The sequence below is a fragment of the Argiope bruennichi genome, chromosome 9 (genome assembly GCF_947563725.1).
Source record: "Argiope bruennichi chromosome 9, qqArgBrue1.1, whole genome shotgun sequence".
Lineage (NCBI taxonomy): Eukaryota > Metazoa > Arthropoda > Arachnida > Araneae > Araneidae > Argiope > Argiope bruennichi.
Window position 1 is genome coordinate 94,362,814 of NC_079159.1, and position 12,986 is coordinate 94,375,799.

Consider the following 12,986-nt stretch of genomic DNA (forward strand, 5'->3'; position numbering starts at 1 on the left):
TCAGTAAATATATATTACTTCAAAATTCTTTATACATATTACCTTGACAATCTCCCTCAACCAAAAATAAATAAAATCCAAATTTTGAGAAATTAATTTTTAAATCTGGAAAATGTGTGATATATGCTAGTTTAAAATTCTTCAGGTGTTTGGAAAAACATTTTAATATCTTTTCAAAAAAAAAACATATATAGCTTGGAAAGCGAATTGTAAATGCCTTGTTGATAGGATCTTTTAAAGTTTTTACAAGTTAATGCAAACTTGTCTTTTCGGTAATCTTTACGGCAAGAAACTCGTATCGTTTTTTCTGTTCTATGTTAATTTAAAAATATCAGTTTTTTTTAAATATAAAATGTTATTAATTGGAATTTGTGCTGAAAATACTGTGTTAATTATCTATATTTAATTCAGAAAAATTTGACCTGCATAAAGTCTAAAATACTGACCTACCGCCATGAGAAAACCCCCTAGTAACCCTAAAAGTATGGGTCAGTCCGCATGGAAATGATATATTCCATTGCATTTTGGGGGGTGAAGGAAAGGGCTGTGTTTCATTGGGCGCAAATAAAATCGGTTAGAAGTCTTGTTTTGCTTTGTATTTCGATCGATGCATAAGGCTCATATTTTGTGATTTTTTGATAAATTCCATTTCTTGTTTGTTTCATCAATCTTTGATCCAATCTGTGAAGGAAAACCTACCACTTGCGTTGATTATATTGTAGATCTGTCTTATAAAATGACTACATTTAAAATTGGGTAGAATTTGTCAAGCTGCGTACTTTAGTTTTGAACAGAAGAAAAATACTAACTCAAACATATAGAAAAGAGTTATTGTAAAAAAAGATGGACAAATAGAAGAAATTGTGGACGAATTAGTCGTCTATCTATATATTATATCTGTATATCTATTCTTCAATAATTTGTGGATATTCATTATATATAATATACCAGTAAGAATTGCCGTGGTGGACTGGTTAAACAATGTTGAAGAGTATGATTTACTCCAACGACTCTGATAAATATTTCGTAATTTCTTAAAGGAATATGAAACGAATAAATAACTTTTAAAATATTTTTGTCTGTTTATTGATTTAATTATATTTTAATTATTTGTTGAATTTCGTGTTTTTAATTTTTATTTAGATTAAACAGTAACAGATTTATTATTAAACTGTATTACTTTCTAATTTTTTTTTCCTGGCCCTAAGTTTATTATTGGGAACTATAATTTTCATCTGCCGGCGTCCTGGTATAGGGGTAGCGCATCTTCACCGTGATCTGGGCGACCCTGGTTCGGGCATGGTTGTTCATCTCTGGGAGGTGCGTGAATGGGCCCCTCTCCCTTGTAAAAAGAGGTTGTGTAAGCGAATGTGACACATGAGTAGTTAAGACATGCTCTAGCCCTAGATGTCGCTACTGAAACAAGAGACGCCTCTCGGCTTAAAATCGCTGATTTTGTCAGCGGACTAATTATATGGATACGGGCTTATCCATAAGAAACAACAATACAACATCAATATAATTTTCATCCAATTCAAAACTTAGAAACTCTACTGCAAAATGAAAAAAAAAAAAAAAAATCTAGTCTTAAAACATAAGCTTTCGTCTCTTAAAATCGCATTAACCTTCAAGAACCCAATGGTTTTTATTTAATTGACGCCAAACTCAGATCTGAAAAAAAAAATCAATACAAAAGTAGTAGAATAAATGCTATTGAAGGTTTCTTATACGCGATGTTATTTTCAAGCTTAAATAACAAGGAATTTTTATCTACTATTTAATACGAATATTTTATTTAACTGGCATAGAAAAACATCTGCATTAGCACAGACGAAATGAATTTCTTTCTTAATAGTAGCGCATTTAGTTAGCCAAATGTTGCGGTCTGTTTTAATGCCCACTTCTCTCCTTTCTTCGACTCGTCTACTTACGGCAAACATGTTCAGGGTTTTTCTCGTGACGGTAGGTCAGTAGTAAAATTTGTAATGGTAAAAAGAACTATTAACATATTGGACATATATAAAATATTGGATATATAGAAAAAAGAATATATGTTATGTATCTAACTTTCATGAAACTAGGAACATATCAAAGTGATTTTTTTACGATTTATTGTATGAATTCTCCGAAATATAAAAAAAATTCGATGTTCACTTTGATGCATTATGAAACAGGAATAATCAGTAATTGAATAAATAAAATAAACGAGAATCCCAAGAAATTCTTATTATAACGAAAAAAAATTTTTTTTTGTTAATTCTGAAATATGTTTTAATTTATCTTGAAAAGCGTGAAGATAAAATTTTAATTAAAAAGAAAATCACAATCTTTATTTCAGTTTTCCTTTTCTAAGTCAAACAGGGGGAAAAGTTATTTTCACAATTTCCTAGATAAATATTCAGTTTTCATATTTATTAATGCGCTTTTAATATCTTAAGCTTTTGCATAAAAATGAAGAGAATACGGATGGAAACAAAGATTTTCGAGGAAGAAAATCGGGTTGTGAAAAGTGGCCTTTTTCCCTCCAAACAATCTGTTTAAAAATCGATTTCTTTGCAAGGAATAATTAATTTTGAGTTATAAAGGAAATTTCAGCACTTCTGAAAATTTTTAAAATATATTCCTAAATAAGCAATAAAATTCATTCCTTTTCATTCTGTTTAATTTTTGATCATAAAATATAAAAAAAATTGATGTTAGGCAAAAAAAAAAGTATGAGGGCGAGTTAAAAAGTAAAGGGACATTTGAGAAATAGAGCATTTATTTCTTCAGACCAAAAACTAAAACATAAATTATTTTTCTACATAACACCCTGACTGACTACATAACACATTATACCCAACATTTCAAATTTTTTTTGAAGTTGTCGGAAAAAGTTTTTTGGTTGCAACTGTAATCAATTTTGCATCGACTTTTTCATCGTTTGCAGATCTTCTTCCCTTTAGAGCTATTTCAATTGTCCAGGCATATGAATATTGTACTGAGTCAGGTCTGGACTGTAAGGCGTGTATTCCAGGACTTCCAATCCCAACATCTTTATTAAATAATTTCAGCAGGTTAAACACCTTCCGCAAAAAATTCGAATCACTGCCATCATTTCCTCTCTAATGCAGGTCGACAATGCAGCTGCAAAATTTAACGGTCTGCTACACTCCAACGTCTAACGCGAGAATAAGAGTGACGCGTCACATAGAAATGTTGCCGACTACACTAGTTCAAAACTGGATACTCGTAATTTTACCAAACCCTGGAAAAAGAAAATGAAAAAGTCTCTTTACTTTTTGACGTTGCCTCGTATAAAAAAATATTATTTATGAATTATAAATCGTAATTAATGCAGAATTACGCTTTGTTTCATAAGGAGAATTGCATATTTTATTATTTTCTTTAACAGTTATTAATATAAAAGCAACAAAATGATATTTAAAAATTTATTCAAAGGAGACATAATGTAGCAATAATATACAATATTTAAAACTGGAGATAATAGCATTGGAAAAAATAAACACATATATTGAACATGTGGCAACTCATTCTCAATCCCCTCGTTTAAGTAGTAATTTAAATTCCTATACTTCAACACATTATCCAGCAAGTTGTGACTTCTGTATAGTTTTAATTATGTCATCTTTGGTAAATTTTGAATTGTGAAATAATTAATTAAATTATTATTAGGTTTCTGATTCTATGATACATATATTTATTAAAAGTATAAATATGACTTCATCATTCTTTTTGAGTTAAAAAAGATACATGTTTTTTTAATGAAAACTAAAGATCGATTTATTCAAAACATTTATCTTCAAATACTATAGCATTTGTCTTTGTTTTCGGATAGAAAATGAATTCTTCGAAGTTAAAATTCTTATTATTTCTAGTTGTAATACAGTTATTGCGTCCATTTTTCGACATTTATGTGGAAATTCAACTCCTCTCCAGAAAGGACACATCTGCATCGAATAGAAATAGATAGTAGTCTGAAGGAATAACAGCTGGTGAATACTGCAGGTGAGGCAATTCATAACAAAGAAGTAATTCTGAAGTTTCTTTCTGGAAAGAAACTTTCAACATGTAAGCGCATATCGTCTTGTTAGAAAGACGTATTCAGGGGAATACTCCTTATAAACGAATCGACACCTCCAATTCTGTTAATCGAGAATCAACAGTTATATTGAAATACAAGACATGCTTCATCTTTTTGTTAAAAGAAAATATTGCACGTCTGTATTTCTAAATATTTGATTTCCTTAATGAATATTAAGCCATTTGAAAATATATCTTACTTTTAAAAATTCAAGAAATTTGAATATAATTATTTCACTTTAGTATTTTACAATAGAAATGGTTATGGAATTCTAAGCTCTATAAGATCCTTCAAAAAATCTTTGGTAAGCAAATATTGAAAATTGAATAGCAAGAGACATGTTTGATAAACATATAATTGTCAATAGTTTTATAGAAAATTTAAATTTTAAATTTCTTCTCAGAAAAATATTTAAAAAAATCTAAATTTCCGCGCAGTTTACATTCAACTATAGCTAAACACAGCAAATTTTTGTATACTTGTGAAAAAAAAATTGGAAACCTGAATCCTTTTCATAATTTTTTCGTATGAAAAATTTATTAAGATTCAAAATTTGATATTCCCAATGATATCAGTTTCATTTACATGGATTTTTTACTTCCATTTTTAATGATATTCTCAAAATTTAAGAAGCAATTGAATAGATGCAAACGATTTTCGAAGAAAATTAATTATCGTCGGCATTTAAAAATCAACTGGTACTATTAATACTCTCATTTTAATTGAAAAAGCTTCTGATAATTGAACGATTTTTTGTGTTATTATATTTTACACAAAAACGTTTTTTACATTAATAATATTAATCATAAATTCATTTCATTCCTATCGATATCGGGTATATCGGATAGCAATTTAAAAAAAAAAATTAAATCATTCCCTCTTTTTTTCCCCCTTTTTTTTTATTGTTCTACAGTAATCTTGAAACATAAAGCAAAGGTGAACGAAAAAAATAAATGAACGATGTAGTCTTAAATTTCAATTTATTAATTATAAAATGAAGTTTTAACTAGCTCTTCTTGGAAAAGTAATCCTACTGAAAAATGGGCTCTAGTTGGAAAAAGAGAAAAATAAAAGAAAACCGGTTAGCAGTAATTTTTTTTGTCTAGTATTACCACTACTTACAATTTATGCCGCATTTTAAAGAAATTAAAATTCATTCAGGTTCGTTTGCTATTTATTCCCCTAAAAGAGAATTAAAAGATGCGAAGATACTAAGCATACTATGATCTTTTGGATGAGAATAAGGGTTTACTAAGTATAATTTTATTAAATAGAATGCTGTCATTATTATATTAATAAAGTTCTTAATCAATTAAAAATGAGAAAAGAGCTGTTTTAATCAACTATAAAAAAAAAACGGCAAATGTAATTTTTATGTTTTCTATGAATGTAGATGCTTCAGGGTAACGAATTGGGAACCATTTTTCTCTCAATTCTAATAACAGATTCAATCGAATTTTTAAGAGAGGAAATATCTGCAATTCTTGTTTTCTTTGAAGAAAATCGAAATGGATTTCAATTTTATTTGTTTTTTTTTGTTGTGATTTTTGATAATTACTCACTAATAAATGTTTATAAATTTTTCTGCCAAATAATCACTGAAATTAGGATAATAGAAAAGATTCCAAGGAACCAAATGTGTGTTTGGATATCTTTACCAGATGAATCAAGAACAAAATTTGATATAGAACTGCAAATGTAATGACGAGGAATTCCAAATTTCATATATTTATTTTAATCTATGAGTTTTTAAGTTATTGTGCTTATATGGGTATGAAAGTACAGACTTACAGGCAGTCAACTCCTTAATTTTATCCCAGATTTAGTTATTATCTTCACTTTGGATGTCAAAATTGTGTATAAAATTCAATCCGTCTAACTCTTTGTTTTATAATTATGTTCAATTATATTCGGCAGCCGGATAGACAGATTTGTGGATTTCATTTAAAGTAGGATCCACATACCAAATTACATCCTTCCAGGTCCAAGAGCTTTTAAGCTATGTTCACAAATGGGTAAGCCTGCATACAAATGGATAACATTCTGAAAATGTGTTTTCGGGCGCTGGCATGCCTGAAACGTGAAGATATCTAATCAATCCCGCTTCAAAATATCGAATTCATATCTTTTGACAATTACAATATTTTGTATATTTCGTACACGAGAAAATTGAAAAGCATTGTTATGAAAGGTTTCATTTGAAATATATTAGATTTGAGATTTCGCGAAAGTTTCTAAGATGTATCATGTTGAATATAAAATTCAATAGTAATCAATTTGTAGCAAATTCAGATTGTGAGAGAAATTATGCATAAAATCGAAGAACATCCTTAAAAGAATCCTTTATATCCTTAGTTAATTTCACCATCTCTGCGCGAAATATTGCTATGATGCAGTTTGTATTATCATGCATTTTGGTTATATACTTTTAGATTTCACTATTTCATATCAATAGAGGGAATGGACCATAATTTTACTTTTGAGAGAATCTCCATGAGGTTTCTGAAAGAAAGTGTCGACAGTTAGAAAGCTCAAATCAATTTCTGCGAAATGATCTTTCAAAAATTAGAAAATAGCTTATGAATCTTTTAATTTTAATATTATTTCTTATTAAATCGTGCAGGTGTGATGAGCATATATAAAAAAAGAATTGGATTTCAGAATTCGAATCAAATTCGGAAGCATTTTAAAGGGACATGGAATTTTGTATACTTTGGACTATCAATTTTATTTATTTTAAGTAGAAATACACACTTTCAAATAAAATACATACAATAAATTTAAATAAAATACATACAAATTAAGTAGAGATTTACTTAAACGTAGTATAATTTTTAAATAATTAAAATCAAATGATTTTAAAAATAAATTTTGAATAGGTCGATATTTTTCGCGGAATATAAGCTTAAAAATGTTTATGAATAATTCGTCAATTTTTAAATTACCCTCAAATATTTTCTTTTAATTATAGAACACACACAAAAGAAAGCATTGAATGTCGTCCTTAAGCACGTGTGCATAAAAATAGTGTCTAAAACAATAAAATGCATTGTTTTGAAATTTGAAAAAAAAATGTTTTGATCTTTTATATCATTAGATCTTGTTTACAATTTCAGAATTATGTTTTTAAAATGCAGCCTTAAGAGATTAAAATATTTACTACAATTTTTTTTTAATTTAATCCCTTTCTCAAAAATGCGATGAGACATAAAATTTAAAAAAATCATTTCATTATAAATTTTCTGATAAGATTTTCTAAATATCCATTCATTTATCGATTACTGATTTACAAAGTTAATACCATTAACATTAAATGGAAACATAAAAATTCAATTGAAGATTTAACAGTGAAAATAAGTTAAAATCATACAGTTTTAATTAAATTTGTAATTTTTGATTGTTTACGAAATATAAAACCTGTAATCTTCATTTTTGAAAGAAAAAAAAATCCATAATATTTTAAAACATTAGTTTCCCTAATCAAAGGGGTATTTATACATTTCTAATTTATTTACTATTAATCAACGAGAAATAGTTGGTATTGCAGAAAAAGTATCCTTTAATCATGTTAGCAGATAAGTTTTTAAAATTCGATTTAGTGCTTTAGAATAATTTTTATGTATGACAATAAATACTAAAAATAAATCGTTTTTGATTTCTTCTACATTAAATGAAAGATATATAGCTAAAACGTTAAGTTGAAAATGTAAAACTAGATATGAATTCCCATTCTGCATTTCTTTTATTTCAATTTTCTTACTCTAAACGTATAACAAAAAATAATAATCAAAGTAAAATAAAATAAATATCAGACATAAGAATACGTTTACACTCATGCAAAGGAAGTATAAAAAATATTTTAACAAAATATGCAATCATGCGATTTGAGGAATCTTCACCTTCGAATCGAAAAGAAATTTGAAATGACACCTGTAAGTCTAATTATCTCCAAGCAAGTCAACTATAAATTCTATGATCGAGCAAGACGTAATTAGATTCGATGCAAATCGAAATCCTATACAAATAGGAATTTTATGAAAATTTTATTAATCATAAAAAAAATGTAAGAAAAGTTACACAATCAAACCAGCACTTATTGCATTTGAAGAATTTTTCAAATAAAATAATTCAAAATTGTTACGGAATCCTCCTCGAGGTCTCCCATGTCAACTGGTTTGTTAGGTAATAGCAATATGGTGTATCACAGTCAGCAGGCATCAATAATAAACAGGGACGTTTAACTAAGACGAAGACACTGACAACAAATACACAGCCGAGAAGCACACAAGTAATACAAAGCAACACACCACGACCTCCGTAATACAAGGCCTCACAACTCCCAACGCGTTCAGCCCGTGACGTCACGAGTTAGGATGAATTTTCAGGAAAATTCTAAAGGCAGCTGGTGTAAAAGAGTGCGGTTAGTCACGGTAGATGTTGGCGTAGCGAAGTGCGGGTATTGTGTTACTGGTTTTATTTAAAAGTTTTCTGATCTTTTTTTCATATTAATTTTAATTTATTGTAATAAAGATGCCTAGTGCGTGCTGTGTTCCTAATTGTAAAAGTAATTACACGAAAAATAGCCCCAATATTTCAGTACTTTCGTTTCCAAGAAATGAAAACACTAGAAGAGCATGGATCTCTGCAATAAAGCGGGACAATTTCGTGCCAACTAAATATAGTAAGGTAAGTTTCATTCTTTTTTGTACAATTTTTAGTTAATTAATTCTCTTGAACTGTGAAACATTTAAAATTATGTATAACTTCCATTTCTGTCATTTTGTTTTCTCTACATTTAGTTGCTTATGCTTCCAATTACTTTGGTATTGTTTGCTTGAGCTAAATAAAAAATTTCTTTGTTTTATTGTTACTTCTCATAGTCTTTTTTTTAATTTGTTCTTAATATTTAAAATGTTTTGTTTCTGTATCTTTTTAATTATACTTCATATATATTTTTTTTAAAATTTGACTTAAGCCTAATATTTGTTTCATATATGTAGGTCTGTGCTAAACATTTTCCAGAAAATCAGTTTTTAACTGTTAGAGAAGCATTTAATACCAGTACTTATTCAAGTACCAATGGAGTATAAAAGGTAAGTTTTTTTTTAGAAATATGTAATAATTATCACCAAAATCTTACAAAGTACTTAAGTGATTTACTGTTATTATACTCTTATAAAAAAAGTTTAAAATCATCTAATGAATAATAAAACTTTATTATTTTTATCTTTATTATTTAAAACTTTATTATTTAGTTTTTTATTATATATATCATGACTATAGATTGTAGCAAATTAAATTTATATTTTGTTCTAAAATATTATGTAAAAAAGTTAGATATAGTTGTAAAACAATATGAATTGCATGCTCATATAGGTTTAGAAAATGGGGGTAAACTTTCTTTCTCGCAAGAACATATTTTAAATGCAGTGCTCTATAATTTTACAGTATTTAAAAAAATATGCGACGAATATGAGTCTGAATTCCTAAAACTTCACGATCAAAGAAAAATAGTTTCTTGCCTTACATATTCTATTCTAGAAGAAAATAAATTCTGTGATAGTGGAGCATGTGATGAAGGTCATCAGTTTAATTCCATTATCTGGAAAGTTTGGTGCTCCACAAATATATTTTTAAATAATTATGTTAAGAAAAAAAATGATAATTTAGCTAAAGCTTTAGTTCAGAAAAAAAACCTAGCTGTAAAGAGAGCAGAAAAAAGAAAGGAAAAAAAATTAAAAATTACTAACTTGAAAAAGAGGAGGGATGATAAAAATATTTAATATTAAATTTTCAAGCATAACAAGTAATATCAGTATAAATTATTAATTGACTTTTATCACAATTGTTTCTTTTAATATTGTTATTAACTTTTATTTATAAATTTGTATTTTAACTTTATTTAATATTATAATTATTTTCATTTGTCTGTGTGAAATTTATAATAAAGTTAAGAAACAAAATGTATTTTGTTATTGTCTCTGAAAATAAAATGTTATGAATCAAATAGTGTGTGATTTTTTATTTGTGTTATCCTTTACTGTTACTTCAGATTAAGTATAAGTGCATTGAAATGTGAAATCAGATGTAATAAAAGCTAGTTTATTAAATTGTATGAATTACTAATATATTAAATGAAAACAATTCTTAATGTGAAAAAACAAGGTGTGAAAGTAATTCTTTTTTATCAACAGAATTAGTTGGTGTAAAATTTAAATCTGATATTAAATACATTAATGTTTTATTTGAAAGCTTTAAAATCATTAAGCTTTAAAAAGTCTTAATGATTAATTTAATTTCAAGCTTTAAAAAATATTTTCAAGGAAAAAATAAAACAATTTTTAACAGCTTTTAATAAAATAAAAAAAAACTATTAAAACAAGAAAACTAACAATACCTCAATGTATATATCTAAAAAATTCACATCTTCGAAAGTTTGAATGTTATTAAATGGTCACTACGCTATAGAGGACTTTTAAGATTTTCTATCATGCCGTTTCTTTTATTCACACGGGAAAAAATAAATCTTGAATTTTATGCAAGATTCATGTCTTAATATTAGGAATAGTAAGTTATTTTTAAGTGAATCTAAAATATACCTACACATCAAGGAAGAAAGCAGGATTCTGCTCACGGCAGGCAATCATCCTAATTGTGTGACGTCACAAACTAGTTGTGAGGCCTTGTATTACGGAGGTCGTGAACACACTTAGTGCAAGCAGTAGCTCAAAGTAGTAATCGATAGAAAAACAATCACAACACACAAAGCGCCCAGATAGAATTCACCAGAAGGGAATCTAACTAGCTGCTCACGACGGTCTATCCAAACGCCTACAATTCTCCACTGTCTCTTCAACTGCCCACTTACTGCTATACGACTGACTACTCCACACGCGACTTGATGCTGCTTCTACACGGTTATCCACTTCAGAGGGAAACTTACTAGAGGCTTTCTAAAATGCGTCTATTGGTCCAAAGAAGATAAAATTTCTTATCAAAAAATTTGTAGTTCAGATTATTCAGATGATATGCTTTACATGTATTAATTAAAAAAGAATTTAGCACGAAAATTCACCAGTAGATGGCGCTGTAACAAAAATAACATTTATTTGTGTATATTGAAAATGTGAAACATAATTTGCGTTAGAGCGCATGTCTATTACCATTGGATAAAAAGAAGGTGGATTGTGCACGAACATTAGTTTCTTCTCTGATCGCCATGCCTACATTGCAAGAAAAAGCGCTACTAGTGAAATTGTTCTACCAGAAACCACTAAACTCCATTGCAGCTTTAAAGGAATTTCGTCTTATGAAGCAGATACAAGGAAGTTCAAAGTCTCCAGGTGACTTACGCAAGATGATGCAGAAATTTGAAAGAAAAAAAAAAGGCATCTTGGCATTCTTCCAGATACAGGACAAAAATAAAAAATCCCGTCTTTCAGCGTCGAAGATGTTTTGACAGCGCTCGTTCAAGCCAGCAGTCAGTCTCGCCGCATAATAGGGTGAGTTTGCCAGTAGTTTCCCGTTTTCTGGATATGCCGTATTCAATTGTAAGAAAAATCGTACGGCAGATTTTGCAATTTTATGTTCCTCGCTCAAAATTGTGGTTGACAGTATGGTGTAGTTTTTCAGCTACTTCTATCATTGGGCCGTATTTCTTTGAAGCGAACTTCAAATGGAATCAAAACCTGTTCCGTCACAGGACAACGGTACCATGATATGCTGAGGAATTTTGTAATCCGAACTCTTCTACAGCGTGGATGTCTTCAAGACATCATTTTCATGCAAGATTTTGAACCACCTCATATTAATCGTCGATTAAAGCGATTATTAAGACAGCACGAGTTATCAACTGTGATTTCCCAATAGCATGGCCTCTTCGCTCGCCGAACATTACCCCTTGCGACTTTTGTTTGTGGGGTTATTTGAAGGACAATATCTATCCTCAAAGGCCGTTATCTCTGTCAGATATGAAAGACAACATTCGGCGCCATATTCTAAATACTCTGTCAGACTCACTCTAGTCATCTGTAGAAAATATGATTCTCCGATTAGAGCATAAGTTGAAACTGAAGGACATATTGACCTATTTTAATTTTACTTTATTTAACAATTATAAACTATATTAAATTGTTTTATATATTACAGCGACAACTAAGGGTGAATTTTTGTACTGACTTTTTAATTTAATAAATGTAAAGCGCATTATATCAATTATCTGTAGTTCAAATTTTATCTCATTTGGATCAATAAAAAGCATTTTAGAGCTCTCCGAAGTGGGTAACTTATTTCTTGCAAACCTTGTTTAATAAACTCCATGATTCGGCACACACCAATCACTTGAGCTCCACCAAGTATTACGCTTCGCTGGACTGATCCAACGAATTCGCCGTTGACATGCTACGTGACTCTAAACCTCTCAACGAACGTCTTGGTTTGAACTAACCGCCTTTTATAGTTTCTGGAGCGGGACGGTGAAGGTTCCCAACTAATCAAGCATATCTTAGCTTCTATTGGCTCTATTACCAAAATTCTTGAAGATTCCAGCAACAACCATTTTATTTCCGAAGTCTCCGAATCCGTCGCCAAATGTCGCCAGGTTTATCGAGTCCAGGGGTTACTGATCCGACATCCGATTAGCATCCAATAGAGTTAATCGTAAAACGGTCTTTCCTGCGATAGAACCATCCGTGCTGCAAAGCAACACTACAGATTCGCAACAATATACATAAATTTCCATGTAAAGTGAATATGCAGAGACACACATTCTAAGTATTTCTTTCTTTTTTCTTTTTAGTAAAATGAATTATGCTGAGTTTATTTTGATGCTAAAATTTAAAAAAAATGGTAGATTAAAAGTATTAAACTGCCAAAGAAATTTATTTTAAATAATGCACAAGCA